General features: G+C 52.9%; 1 protein-coding gene across 3 annotated transcripts in view; it reads right to left on the bottom strand.

Annotated features, from left to right (window-relative positions):
• Casz1 (castor zinc finger 1) overlaps positions 1-14,832 on the bottom strand; it is a 150,068-nt gene that overhangs the window by 61,187 nt on the left and 74,049 nt on the right. For all 3 annotated transcript variants that reach the window (XM_021199989.1, XM_029539898.1, XM_029539899.1), the window contains exon 3: positions 2,250-2,304. The gene's annotated coding sequence lies outside the window, so the exon portion shown is untranslated. The remainder of the gene's footprint in view (positions 1-2,249; positions 2,305-14,832) is intronic.

Raw genomic sequence — 14,832 nt, 5'->3', positions numbered from 1 at the left:
CCACCTGGCAGAGTGGGCTGGGGTGGGAGCTGTGTGTGTGTGTGTGTGTGTGTGTGTGTGTGTGTGTGTGTGTGTGTGTGAGACTATGACTACAGATCTGAAGTAACAGCTACAGAAGGGCCACTGAATGCACAGCTCTGAGGGAGTTGGGGTGCGTGAGGAGAGAGGAGCTGGGGGCCTCAGGGTAAAAAGGACTGAACAGAGCAGGAGGCAGAGGAGGGGCGGAGACTCCCCAGCAGAGCAGGACGTTAAGCATCCTGAAACCAAGCCCCAGCCTAGAGTTGCTATGCAATCCCAGCCTCACTATGGTGACCACACAACACTGAGAATTCACTCAACCCCAAGGACTTACACACACATTGGCAGGTTTCAACGGCAAATCTCATGTATATTTTTATCAGACAGGGAACAGAATCTGGGCCAGCAAGCCCTTCTTTGTAGAAGGGCCAGATAGTAAATATCTCTCCTTTTTTTTTTTCAGACAGGGTTTCTCTGTGTAGCCCTGTCTGTGCTAGAACTCACTCTGTAGGCCAGGCTGGCCTCGAACTCAGAAATCCACCTGCCTCTGCCTCCCAAGTGCTGGGATTAAAGGCGTGCGCCACCACTGCCCAGCAGATAGTAATCTTATGCTTCGTAGGCCAAGCTGTTTCTGCTGTAGTCACTCAGCTCTGCTATTTATTGTAGAGTGAAAACAGCCATAGACAATATGAAAACGAACGGCCATCCCTTTCCAATAAAACTTTATTTACAAAACACAGGCCGAGGACCAAATGTGATCTGGGAAACTGCAGTTCGCCTGAGACTTGTCCAGCAAATGGAAGCATCCTGTCTTTCAGGATGATTAGATGATTCCTGGGGACCTTGTACCTAATCTGGCAGAGGTCCCCAGAGGAAGCAAGACTTGCTCTCCTGTGTCCGGTGCCACGCTGAGTGTGTGTGTGTGTGGGGGGGGGCGGTGCACAGAGAATCCGATCTAGCATGGGAATCCTATTTATGCCTCACAGCATCCTGGGAAACCCTTTGGCGGGCTTGAGATTCTTAAGGAGGCGGGCGAGGAAAGAGTGGAAGGCTGCATGCAGCTCTGGTCATTTCTAGAGTCTCAATGCGCCCAAACAGAAGTGAGGCCGAGGCTAGAGAGCAGGAAGGAGAGACCAGAGGGAGCCAGAAGGGGCGCCGGGAGAGAAAGGCCAGCGAGCGCCCCGGAGCTGCGCAGTAACCAGGGTGGTGCTGGCGGCAAAGGGAGGAATCCACGGGCCCCAGCGAGAGCGCAGGGCGCGGGCCGGGCCTGCCCTACACCGGGCCGCCTCTGATCACGTTTTCAGGGCCACTGCCCGCAGGCGCAGACAATGCTGGGGGAGCCTTTGAAGTCCGAAAGGGATGCCGCGGTGGGAGCCAAGGGACTCTCCTCCCTTCCCCCGTGCTCCCTATGGGGAGGAGGCCAGCGGGACAAAACTGAAGCGGGTCGCAGCCTGGCCCCCGAAACGCGCGAGACAAAGGGAAAACAAACAGGTTTGGAGCCAAGCGCACGGTGCTGTGTCTGTCCCCCGCCCCGCGGAGCCGGGATGATGGATGGCTGCAGCCAGCCTGCTCGCCCGCCGGGCAGGCCCCGCTATTTACATAACACTGGCGTTCCACCGGTCACCTCTGACACTGCACTGCCCGGGGCCAAGGCCCGGTGGCCCCCGCAGTTCTCGAGCCACCAGGGGACTGTGACAGCCTGTGAAGAACACGGCAGTCCAGAGAGCCTGGCTTCCAGGGAGCCCTGGGCTTAGGGTAAGGCAGGGTATGGCAGCCTGCACTCTCCATTGCCGGCAGCCTCCTCTCAGCCAGTTCTTACCCGGTATGGAGGTTAACTCAACCTCAGAGGAGGAGGCAGAACTTGAGGTCTAGGAAGTTAAACTCTTTTGGATCTCAAAGCATGGTTAGAAGCAGAACTTCCCTGGGAAGCCTGAGGCAGCTACTACAACGGACATACAGGGCGGCTGGAGTGAGACCAGACTTCTCATAGAAGCTCCTTGCTCCAAATCTGCAATCCATCCATCCCCAGACTGTTTCCAGCATAAAAGCCAAACAGCTCTTGCTGGTCCCCCACTGTTCCTGACAGGTTCCAGTAGCCATGGGGCTCCCCTTCCCTGTCTCCAATGCACCATCCCATCCGTCTGAGATGCTTCGAAGAACTGAACTTGGCCCAGGGTGATGTATCTCACACCAACTGTCACACAACACACAGAACAGGGGAGGAGCCTTACCTCACGGGGTCTTAGAGATTCCTCAAACACAGCTGGGGGTGGGAGTCACTTCATCCTGGGGAGAAAGAAGAGTCCGTTAGTCTTTCCAGGAGGAAGCCTATCCATTCTTCCCCCTTCAAGCATGCTTCATGACCCCTATGTGCCTGAGAATTCTCTGCCGCCTATGGGCCGAGGGGCTAGCCAGAGGGCTCAGTGATTCAGACTTGCTCAAAGGGCTCTGCTTTGAGTCCACTTTAAGTATATGGCAACCAAGGATGGAGAATTCAGGAAACAGTAGGAGCTGTTACATAGAAACATGGCTCTAAGGATACTGAGACCCAGAGAAAGCCAGAGAGTGTTTTTCACACTGCCCAGTGGAGGCAGAGGTATGGTGTGTGTGTGTGTGTGTGTGTGTGTGTGTGTGGGTGTGTGTGTGTACTCGCACATGTATATGAGTGCACATGTGTATGCTGGTTATGGGCCTTCAGGCTCCCATGAACCTTGAATGGCTAAGCGGGCACTTCTGGAGACAATGAAGATGGCCTCAACCACTTCTTGGCTCTTTTCTCCTGGGTCCTGGAAACAAAAATGGCAAATGCCAAACTGTTCCCAAGTGACTGTGTGAGTCCCTGGGGTAGGTGGACAAGGCCAGGCATCAGGAGGGTTTGAGTCCTTAGGGATAGCGTCTGGACAGTACCTTCCACCTTGATGAATCAAGACAACCCCCACAGAAGATTCAGACAGGGCAGGCACACCACTGGAGAGGGTCTTTAACCAATAGAGAAGGTAGCTCGTCATTATTACAGGCTCAGGGTCCTCTGCAGCCTAGAGCAGGAGTTTGGGGACCCAGGTTCAAATGGAGACAGAATCTACTTGTGGAGGGAAGTCCCAAGGGACCGTGTACCTACCCACCTGGCCCCATCTGTCCTTGCCTGGGCCAGGCCCTAGGCCCCAGCCATGGCACCTGCCCTACTGGACAAAGAGTTTGCTATTTGTTCCCTTTTTCTCCTCTCTCCCTCATTCGTGGCTTATCAATGATGCAAGAGGAGTAACACCAATTTCCTTAGGCTATATAATCCCCAAATCAGATTGGGGGGATTGCAAGAGATGAGGTGACCTTGTCCAGGGCTCCCAGAATGCCACCCAGTCCCACCTCCCTCTCTCTCATTCCCAGGACATCTTTAGATGGATTAAGCTAATCGTACTTGACAAGTCCTCTTAAGGAGGACTCCACTCTCTGCTAGACCCGTGTTACACCCTATGGTGGGCTGCCGCCGGGTCGGAGGGTGCTCAGTGGGGCAGAGACTGCTCGGCTGCATAAAAAGGTTGAGAACCGGCCGATCATCAAGTGGTTTGGGAGGGCTTCGCTGTGAGCCCTGGGTGGAGGACGCTCATCTGGGAGGTGGGAGCTGAGGGGTTTGCAGGGAAGTGAGCGGACATTTAAGGTAGGGGACAACAGAGAGCAAATGGGTGCCAGGCAGAGGTGAGAGAGGCAGGTGGGAGCCTCAAGAAAAAGTGGTGACAGAGCTGGAGAAGAGAGGAGCTGAGTGGACAGACTCCAGGCTAGGCCAGGGGGACAGGCACGGAGACCCCAAGGCCAATGCTGCTGGGTAGGTGCTGGGTGGGCTCCGCTGGCAGAGGGAACATTCCAGCCAATGAGCCTTAGGTCCCGTCAGGGGCCTCACCATGTCCTGACCATCCCAAGCTCTCCTTGAGATCTGTCAAGACGCCCCAGCCAGCCTCCCTTGAACCCCCAAAGCCCCCCAACTCTACCACTCCAGTATCTCCCTTCCACCACCTTTCCTCCCCTTCCCTCCTCCCCGGCAACTGTGCATTTATTAATTCATGAGGCACTAATTAGTTCTTTGTTTAATTTTGTGTTAAACAGACTGACCGGAATGATAACGACTTACAGCACAGTGTTGCTGTCCCCATCCACCCCTGTTTTCTGACAACAAGGGAGCGCGGGAGACCAGAGCGCTGAACCCAAATCCCTCAGCAGTTGCACTTCATTAAGTCAAAATGTGACAAGAAGCTTAGAGAGCAACTTGCAGATCTGATCACACAGAACAATCGGGGAGGAAACTTTCCGGGAGTTGGTTGGGGCTAGGGGGAGGGGGAGGGGAAGGGGGAGGGGCAGAGATGCATATTACGTGGGCACCAAAATACATCCTACAGTCCCATCCTTGCCCGTCCAGGGCAGGGAGCCTGGCTCACAGCAGCAGGGACAGTCACCATCTCTCAGTTGGATCTGGGACACTAGACGGATTCCAGGTTCCCAGGAAGGACTGGAGCAGGAAGTGCCGCCCGGTAGGCCTGGCTTGTTCATGTATTCTGATAGTGTAACTGCCTTTCCCTGGCTGGGGCTGAAGCACGGCCTCTCCTCGAGCTGGCACCTTCTTATTCTGACCTGTAGGAATGAGTGGTTGCCAGATAATGGTAGTGAATGGCAAAGCTGGCATAGTTAAGGCAGAGCTCAACAGCTGGGCGTGGTGGTGGCACACACCTTTAATCCCAGCACTCGGGAGGCAGAGGCAGGAGGGTGCCTGTGAGTTCCAGAGGCAAGCCTGATCGACAAAGCAAGTTGGGGACAACCAGGGCTGGTTTCAGTGAGAAACCCTGTCTTGGGGTGGGGGGAGAACAAACAAACAAACAAACAAACAAACAAAGGGTGGGGTTCTGTAAGGGTGGGGGAAGATGGCGGCAGAGAGAACACAAAAATGAGGACCCTTACCTTCAGGAAGGGTCCCTAGGGTTAGGGAACTACCTCAAGGCAAAATGAGAAAAGGAATATGTTTAAGAGTCTTAGCAGAAGTGCCCAGCACTCTCTTTGCCAGCTCTCTCTCTCTTTCTCTCTCTCTCTCTCTCTCTCTCTCTCTCTCTCTCTCTCTCTCTCTCTCTCTCTGTTTTTCCAGACAGGGTTTCTCTGTGTATCCCTGGCTGTCATGGAACTCACTCTGTTGACCAGGCTAGCCTTGAACTCACAGAAATAACGCCTACCTCTCCCTCTCCCTCCTGAGCGCTGGGATTTAAGGGCAAGAGCCACCATCACCCAGCCTTTGCCAGTTCCCTATCCATCCATCCACCCTCCAACTATCACCCCCATCTCTCTATCATTCATTCACCAAACCATCATCCCTCTTCTATCCATCTGTCCAGGGCCAACCCCAAGTATGGAAAGGCTGAGGGCTCTGTGCGGAGGGCTCGGACAATTAGAAGATCTGATCTCATAGTGCCAGTGGCCTTTTCCTTTGGGTCCACGTGAAAGAGTAGGCTCTCAGTCCCAGAGGTGTCAAACTGCCAACCCCGTCGGCTACAACACAGACAAGGACAATGGTACCCAAAGCAAACCCGGTCCAGTCTGAAAGCATCTTGCCCGTCTTTGACCCAACCCTCATCTCTGATAAGAGTATAGAGGGGCTCTAAGGAGAACGAGACCCAAAGCACACAACGGGCTGACCCGTGAGCCTCCATCTCGGGGGGCGCCTGTTGCCTTCCTCCTGTTGGCTGTTGCGCTTGTCCGCAGGAGGCCTGTGTACCCACAGCCCACTAGCCGGGAAATGTTCTAGTATGGCAGCCACCGCCTCCCTTCCCCTGGCCAGGTCTGAAGTAGTACAGTGGTCTCCACCTGAGCCTTGCAGCCCTGGGCTGGCTCCTGTTAATTTGCTGTCAGGCTGCCTAAGCAAACCAATTAAAACTAATCATTAATTATAAAAGAGAACGAGAAGAGGAGAGGGCGAGAGATGGGGACAGGAAGAAGGAAGAGAGAATTGGGCTAAAAAGGAAAGACTCAGAGGGCTTTCACAGAGCTCTGATCTGGGGACGAGGGACCTGGGAGGTTGACAGGGACCAAAGATGCTATAATGGAGGGACCAGGAAGAAGCCAAGGATGATGGGAAAGTCTTTGATGGACAAGAGGGTAGAAAGAAAGGGGGTAGGGAAAATATGCTAGAAGCAGGGTACAAAGGCCTGACAGAGGTTGACACTTGTGACATCTCTGTCTAGAGCTGAAACTGCTCTAGGACCTGGTCCTACAGTCTCTCCCACAGGCTGCCTGGCTCCGTAGGCATGAAGCCTCAGGCCAGGCTCCTGTCTGAGGTCCCAAGCTGCTCCTCAGCCTTCTTAGGCCATGGAGATTCAGGACAGCTGTCAGGCTGTCTGGCTGCCCACCCCCTGCTATCTTAGCCCACCTCCCCACCCTCACAGATCCTCCCCCGACCGGGTCTTTCACAAGGGCTGGGGCCATGTCAGCCGGGCAGCTTGAGGAGGGGGCAGCACAGACAACAAGGGGCAGTGTCATGGAAACGGGCACTTTCCCGGAGAAATATTCTGTTTGGCCTCTTTCCTGCATTGAGGAGCTGTCAGGAGCCCGAGTGAGAGTCACACTATCCCGGGACCAGGCGTGACAAAACCTATTTTCTGCCTCAAATTTGATTGATTAAAAAACTTTTTAGGAAAACCATGTTGAAAGAGTGGAAAAAAAAAAAAGAAAGATAGAGCAGGAGGGAGAAACAGAAGGGGGGAAAGAAAGAATAAACGTGGTACGAGAGAAGGAGGGCTGGAAGAAAAAGGCCCTATGCAGGGGCCAGTGGTTCCCTGCACCCTGCGAGGCTGCCAGGGTGTGTGTGTGTATCCCAGGCAGAGCCGCAGCATAACCAGGCAAAACAGAAAGCCCAAATAAAGCCTGGAACTTTTACACAGTGTTTAGCGGGACAATGAGGGGGCTGCTGGCTCCAGACAGGGCAGCAGGCAGAGCAGACTGCCTGTCGCTGCACAGGGTAAAGGGACTAAAGCCTCCAGCCAGGAGGGGCAGGTGGCTCTGCTGTCCAGAGTCAAGTCCGAGTGGGCTCTAGATCGGCTCTGCGGTTTCTCGCAAAATAGTAGTGATTGGAATCTGGCCAGAATCCTGAAAAATCTATACAGGGCCAAGAGGAGGTTAGCTTAGTGTATATGTGGAGGCCAGAGCAGGTTGACATCAGTCGGATTCTCCTCCCTACTGCTTTCTGTATTATTATTATTATTATTATAGATTTATTGCTGTATTGTGTATACGAGTGTCTGTCCTGCGTGTACGTCTGTGTACCACATGTGTGCCTGGTGCCCAAGGAAGTGATGAACCTACATGTGGGCGCCGGGAATCGAACCTGAGTCCTTTGCAAGAACAAGTGCTCTTAACCACTGAGCCAACTCTCTCGCCCCTCACCTTGGTTGCTAAAGATGTGAACTCAGGACCTTGTACTTGCACAACAGGACTGTGCCCCACCAAACCCCTGCCTCCTCGAGGAATGTTCTTAATAACCGCAGTGTAACAGAAGAGCGGGAAGCACCCAGCTCGGCCCTTCTCTCCTATGGTTGGTCGGTGAAGCCGTGCTGGTCAGGGCTGGAGCTGGCTCGCCTTACAGCTCTATCTTGAGCCTACACTATTCAGCCCACGGGTCCTGGGTGGATGCTTCCTCTAGCAGTTCTGTAGTCTAGCCAGGGTCTTGAGGATGATGAGGTCATGCCTTGGTTTCTCAAGGAGACAAGCCATCCCCTCCTGCTCCTGGGACTCCCTCTAGGAAAAGAACCTTAACCAGCTCCCAGTGTCCCTGCATGGCCACGGCAAAGGCCTCAACGGTCTACAGATAAAGACTCATGCTCTCTCCGGGAAGAGGGGTCTGAGCTGGTGGTCTGGCACGCTCCCCTTTTGTAAAGGGCGGGCCTCAGAGATCAAGGTGACAGGCGGAGCTGGCCGAGGAGTCAACAAGAAGTTTGTTCCGTGAGCTAAGGGTACAGGGCAGAGGGATGAACTCAGCGTTCACTCAGGACCCTGGGTGTGTGGGACATCCTGTGTGACACAGAGCCACTGCGGGGCCAAGGCAACCCAGCAGCCAGATGCTCAGAGAGGCCGCACCCGAACCTGGCCTCACCAAAAAGCAGTTCAGTCTCTGCAGCTCTGTTCCTCAGAGATCAGAGATGCCAAACACGAGGGAGATAGAGAAGGAGGACAAAAAATAAAAATAAAATAAAATAAAAATGGTGTGAGCAAGCCAGATTTGAACCACGTCTTCCCTGGTTCTTCCCAGCTGCTCGGAGAACCCTTATAGTACTGATCCACACAGTTCTGCCACATGAAGCAACTTATCCCCTGACATTAGGTTCTGAGGTCTTCTGGGGGAGAGTTTCACTCCAAGATATAAACCTCAAAGGGACTTAAGCACTCAAACAGAAACGTCCATAGTAGCGCCATTCAGGACAAGCAAAAGGCAAACACAGTCTGGTTCCCATCAGTTGAGGAATGAGCAACACATGACCTATATGTCCTATGGAGTATTATACAGCTATAAAAAGTAATAAAGACATGACACATGCTACAACATGATGACACCTTAATGAAAGGAACCAGACAGGGAAGGTTATAAATTGTATGATTCCAGTTACATGAAAAAAAAAATCTAGACTATAGTGAATAGATTGTAGAGAACAGATTAGTGATTGCCAGGGGCTGGGGAGTTGATGGGTGACTGATTGCCCATTTCTGTATGGGGTGATCAAAAATTCTGGACCTTTCCAGGTGGTGGTGGTTTACAGCTTTAATCCCAGCACTGGGGTGGCAGAGGCAGGTGGAACTCTATGAGTTCGAGGCCAGCCTGGTCTAGAGAGTGAGTACCAGAGCAGCCTAGACTACACAGAGAAAACCTGACTTGAAAAACCAAAAACCATACATACACATATACATACATACATACACACATACATACATACATACACACATACATACATACATACACACACACACACATACATACATTCTGGAACTAGATATTGGTGGTAGATGTATAACTTGTAAGTGTTCCTAATGCCAATGAATGTGCACTTAAAGCGGTCACATTGGTCAACTTTATGGCATGTGTATTTACCATAATAAAACTACAATACAACAGGGGAAAAGGTGAGAGCCCAGAAGAGGAGCTGTCAGACATGGGACCTCAGCAGAGGCACCAGATGAGCCAAGCTGGGGTAGGAGGGTGATGTGGTCATTTCAAATGAGTCCTCCTTCTTCTCTGTCCTGGGCAGGGTTTGAGCCACCCTCCGATGCACCCTTGTCCCAGCTAAATCGATAGACCACTTGTTTAGCATACATGTGGCCCTAGGTTAGATCTCTAGCACTCCATAAACTGGGTGTGGTGGTGCACACTTTTGAGCCCAACACTTGTGAAATGGACCCGGGATGATCAGAAGATTCAGGCTATCACTGGATACATGGACACCCTGGGCTACACTCTGTCAGAAAGGAAGAAAGAGAAAGGAGAGGAAAGGAAGGTATATTACAGTGGACCTCCCCTTAGGATACCATGCCTCAAGTGGCTACGACTCTATCTACCACACAACACCACACCCCTGCGTGCACAGGCTGCAAACAGTGCCTCTGCAAATCCCAATGCCCCGGCCCCGCCCCTGCCTCCCTCTGCGGATCCCTCTGCCCGGCTAGGCAGAAACTTCCGCTCCCACCCTGGGTCCCTGTGCAACAAGCTCCCTCCGCAGGGTTCCAAGTTGATGACTTCCCTGCCCCCCAAGGGCTCTAGAGCCTCCCAAGGTCGGGCAGACCAACTCAAGGGAAAGCCTAGGGTACTGGGGGTGTAGGGAAAGCCAAGTGCTCTGGGGGTCCCCTGAGCTCTCGTCCCCCATCCCTCCTGCCTGTTCCGGAATGCGTGCGCACACAGAAACCCCTGCTTTGGCCCGGGAACTGTCAGGAGATCAACAAACAAAAGCTGCTCCTTGACAGGGAGTCATTTATATTTTAGCTTCGTTCCATTATCCTAACGAATCCTTCATCAGCAGATGCAATATTAACAGCAGAAAAATCAGCTCATTACATCCGGGGGGATTTCATCAAGTCGGCAATCATGTGTGCCGCTCCCCAAGCCTTCAAGAGGCCAGTGGGGCTGTTATTTATTTATTTTGTTACTTATTTATTTAATTTTTTGGGGGGTTCTTTCCACATAATTGCACCGCATCTCGGATCTTTAATAAATAATTTGTAGGTCCTGAACTGCACACGGCTTTGCTCTCTGCCATGAGAGAGCCTGCTTTAGCCAAAATATTTACCAATATTTAAAAGTCATTAGAGTCAGGAAGGAAGTGGGGAGTGGTATTGGGAGCAGCCTGACTTGGGGCTATGGTGTGTTCCACCAGCCCTGTCCTCCAGATCCAGCTCTTGGTGGGAGGGTGGTCGTGCTGCCTGGTGACTCCTGGGATGGGTCCTTGCCTGTCACTCTCTGCTTGATTAGACCGGCAGGGGTTTCCTGGGAGCTTGGAGGAAGGGTTGGATGTATCTTGAAAGACATGTCCTGCCGTGCAGTGGTGGTGCAAGCCTTTAATCCCAACACTTGGGAGGCAGAGGCAGGTAGATTACTGAGTTCGAGGCCAGCCTGGTCTACAGAGTAAGTTCCAGGACAGCCAGGGCTACACAGAGAAACCCTGTCTCGAAAAACAAAAAAAAAAAAAAAAGAAAGAAAGAAAGAAAGAAAGAAAGAAAGAAAGAAAGAAAGAAAGAAAGAAAGAAAGAAAGAAAGAAAGACACGTCCTGGTTTATTGAGGCTAACGGGGCTGGTGTTGGAAGAGGCCTTTCGAGTCCTTGGCTTCGGCTTCTGGCGGTGGGCACTGCCAGCCGACCACCCTCCCCAGGGGAACTCAGCCAGACAAGCTGTGCTGCCATCCTCCTGGCCATGGCTGTTACAGCTCAGCAGGAAGCATTCTTCTTGCCATCCCAAGGTAACTTTGAAGGAAGGCGAAGCTCCAGGGATGTGGAAGGAAGACTTGGCCCATTTTAGAGACCTAAACTTCAGAACTCTGCTCCAGGCGGTGCCACCAGGGGATGGGATCGGTGTCAGGAGTGACCTGGCTAAGACTCCTTTCTTTCCACGAATCCTGTCTAAATAGACCAGCCTTCCAGAGACTCCTGGCTCCAAGCCCCAAAGCTGGAGTGGCCACCGGTGCTGACAGCACCCCTGCTGCCACCATAGGCCGGCCATGCTTTCACAGGTTTTTCCCAGCGGGGGCTGGATTTCTGCCCAGCCAGGAATGTGCTCCCAGGATGTCAATTCTAATCTCCCCAGCGCTCTGACAGAATTAAGCTCCAGTTTGTCCGACAACATCCCAAAGTTTCAGAAATCCAGGGCAGGCTTTCTAATCAGACTGCAGGACAAAGGTCTGGCCTGACCCTGTCACTTCCATTTATGCCTCCTGTCTGTCTGGGCCTCGGCCTTTGGGCAGCTTCCTCCAGCCTCTGCCCCGGCCAGCTTCTCCCTCCCCCAAGCCCCCTGTTTCTCCGCCCAGAACTTCCCCTACCCAAGCAGCCCAGCTAATCCCATTGCCCTACCATACGAAGCCTAGGGATCCCTGTAAGGTGACCCTGCCTGGCCCTCAGCCTATTGGCCCAGCCTTGCTAAGGCTCCCAGTGGTCAGCTTACTAGAAGGGATCTCAGGCCTCACTAGGCTCCACCGTGGCTCTGGGGAGAGGTGCTAAAGTCAGTCCACTGCTGTCTCCAGCCAACCCCAGCGAAGGTTCATGTAAGTGCCCTTAACGCAGCCTTTGACCATCCTGTTGGAAAGGTCTAGAAAGCCTGGGTCATCTGTCACATTTGGAGGCCCTACGAGGCAGACTTCTCTTCCTCAACCAACTCTGGTGGTTACTGAGAGGTGACCAACTGCCTATGATAAGCAGAAGCAGACTTGAACCCAGAGTAGGCCAGGCCTGGGACCTGGATCCAAGCTTTTGGTTCTCTTGGATCGGGGTGTCATGAGAGAATGTAGACAGGACCTCCTTCTCTCTCCTCACTCCCCATTCCCTTTCCGTGTAGCTCATGGCTGGGTATGGAGCGCTCAAACCTGCCTTTGCACGCACAGGAAGTTACACAAACAGTTGGTTAGGAGAGGCAAAACCTTTGGGGGGACAGATAGAGCGATGTGGGTGGGAGCCACAAATTAAACTTGCTCTGTGTTCATCAAAACCTTCATGGGGGCAGAGGGAGGAGTGTGGGCATCCAGGGGTGCACTATCTGTGAACCTCATGCTGGCCACCAAGCTGACCAGTGGCAAGGGGTTCCCAGGCCAGGGCAGGAAAACAGTTATATGCTTGGGAAGAGAGAGGCTGAGGAAGAAGGAATTCAGATACCACTGAAGACAGGAAGAATCTAGCATGGCCAGGATAGGAGGGGATGCCTACGTGACACGGACGGATCTCAAAAGGGTTCTGAGGCCAGGAGGGGCGCACACCTTTAATCCCACTCAGGAGACAGAGGCAGGCAGATAGATCTCTATGAGTTCAAAGCCAGTCTAGTCTACAGTGTGAGTTCTAGGACAGTCGGGGCTACATAGGGTGACCCTGTCTCAGAAGGAGGAGGAAGAGGAGGAGGAAGAAGAGGAGGAAGAAGAGGAGGAAGGGGAAGAGGAGGAGGAGGAAGAAAAGAAGAGGAGGAGGAAGAGGAGGAGGAGGAAGAGAAGGATAAGGAGGAGGAAGAGGAGGAGGAGAAGGAGAAAAATGTTCTAGAACACCACAAGTAGGCAGGGCCATGCCATAGCCTTTCTGCTTCTCCTGAGACTGACCCTGAGCCTTCACCAGTTGGGCCAGCAGGTCCTGAGGGCAGATCTGCATGGCATGGATGATAGATAGGCTGGGCTGGCAGAGAAATGGGTAGGCCTATCTGAACGGCAGTGGCAAAGGCTATGAACCTGTAATAAATCCTTTTTTTTTTTTTTTTTTTCTGGAATCACAGTAATTTCATCTAGTAACAGAGAAGTCCATGAGGGTCTCTCCTGGAGAAGAGATGAACAACTGCCTGTCAGCACTTTACAGAACTCCACTGCAGCTTTCTCTTCTCCCCTCCCCTCCTTAGTGGGTTCCCCGACTCCCCCAAACTTCCAACTTTGCCTCTGCACCTTTCTCTTTGCCCCCTTTTCCCTTGGTTGCTGAGCTGGGGTGTTGATGAGCTATGGTCCACGCCCCCTCCTCCTTTTTTTTTTTTTTTTGCTATTTATCAGCAGATTGTGTGGAGCTGAGTGGTGTGAGCCTCGCCCTGCTAAATAAAGCTTTGGTATTTCTGATAAAGCCATCAAATTCCTTATCACACTGACACAAAGTGCATTTAAAGAGACAGACACCCTGTCCCTCCCTGTCCCCACCCGCTCCACTCAGTTCAGATTTCCAGCTGCTCTGACACCAAATGCGGCTCCGAGGATGGAGGTGGGGGTGGGGAAACAGGGGACAGATGCAAACCCTTTCTAGATCCTGCTTCTCCCCGGTAGAGCTGCCAGCACCTCGAACCTGGGGCTAGCCCAGGGTGTGGCACATTGCTTCCTGGCCCCATACTGTAACCAGTGGTATACTGTCATTGGAAAACGCCCTGAACTAGGGGATGTCCTTGTAAACAGAACAATCCCGTGTGAGGACAACAGCCAACGGAGGGAGGAAGAGTCCCTGGAAGCTGTGTGTCTGTTTAGCAGCCCAAGCACTGTGAACTCAGATTTTGTGCTTGTAGCCAAAACTGGTGCAAACAGGGAACAAGAGAGGATACTTTAGCGCAGGGAGGATGAGGGCTATGTCCCTGTGGGGCCTGACTGTTCAGCATATGCTCGCTCACTGGGCAAAGCCCTGACTCCTGACACAGCCCCACAGGCCCGTAGGCCTATCACGCCATTTGACAGATGAGGAAACCAAGGTTGGCCCAGTTCCACACAGCCAGGGGCAAAGTCAGCAGGGGCTCTGGCCTGTCTGGCCGATTCTCTTACCATGAGAGACGTTTCTCCCTTAATCAGTTCTGAGAGCTGACCCCCTGGGTCAGGCTCTGCCCACCTCCTTGGTTATGATTCTGATTCCTGCGCCCCAGGGCCCTCTCCCACCTTCCCTAGTCCTAGCTCAAGAGCCCAGGTCTTGCGCCCACACACAGCTTGCTGGGTGAAGAATCAAATTTATTATTTTTAATTATTTTGATTTATCAAACTAGCAGCTACAACTATATTAAACCAACTTGGCTTCTTGGCATTTAACAGAAACAGCTGCTCCGGGGCTCCCCCAGACTCCAGAAGACACCCTGCCTGTCCTCTTGCTCCTCTAGAGGGCAGTTCAGGCTCCTGATCCAACATCCCCAAATATGAGGGACACATGACCCCTGCTTTTGTTCTTCCCCTACCAAAAGAAGGTACAACCGGAAGTCATGGAGGGCCGGAGGACAGCCAAGGAACAAGATGGGGCACAGCTGTTAGGAGTTTTGGGGTACAATCGCCCCCATCCGCTGGCTCAGAAGAACTTCTAGAGCCCTGGCTCAAGTACCACCCCCTGCAGCTGGCACTGGTGAGCAGGGAGGAGGCCGTCTGAGAGTCTGGGGACTGGAAAGGCAGTACCAAACCACAGGTTTCTGTGGGACATCCAGATCTCTGTGTACCTAGGGCATAAGAGGAGGCTGGTCCATGGTGTGTGTGCGCGTGCGTGCGTGTGCGTGCGTGTGTGCGCGCGCATGCGTGTGTGTGTGTGTGTGTGTGCGTGTGTGTGTGCGTGTGTGTGTGCGCGTGTGCGCGCGTGTGTGCGTGTGCGTGTGTGTGCGTGTGTGTGCGCGTGCGTGTGTGT

Source organism: Mus pahari, chromosome 6 (assembly GCF_900095145.1).
Source record: "Mus pahari chromosome 6, PAHARI_EIJ_v1.1, whole genome shotgun sequence".
In the NCBI taxonomy this organism is placed as follows: Eukaryota; Metazoa; Chordata; class Mammalia; order Rodentia; family Muridae; genus Mus; species Mus pahari.
This window is presented reverse-complemented; position numbering and strand designations above follow the sequence as displayed.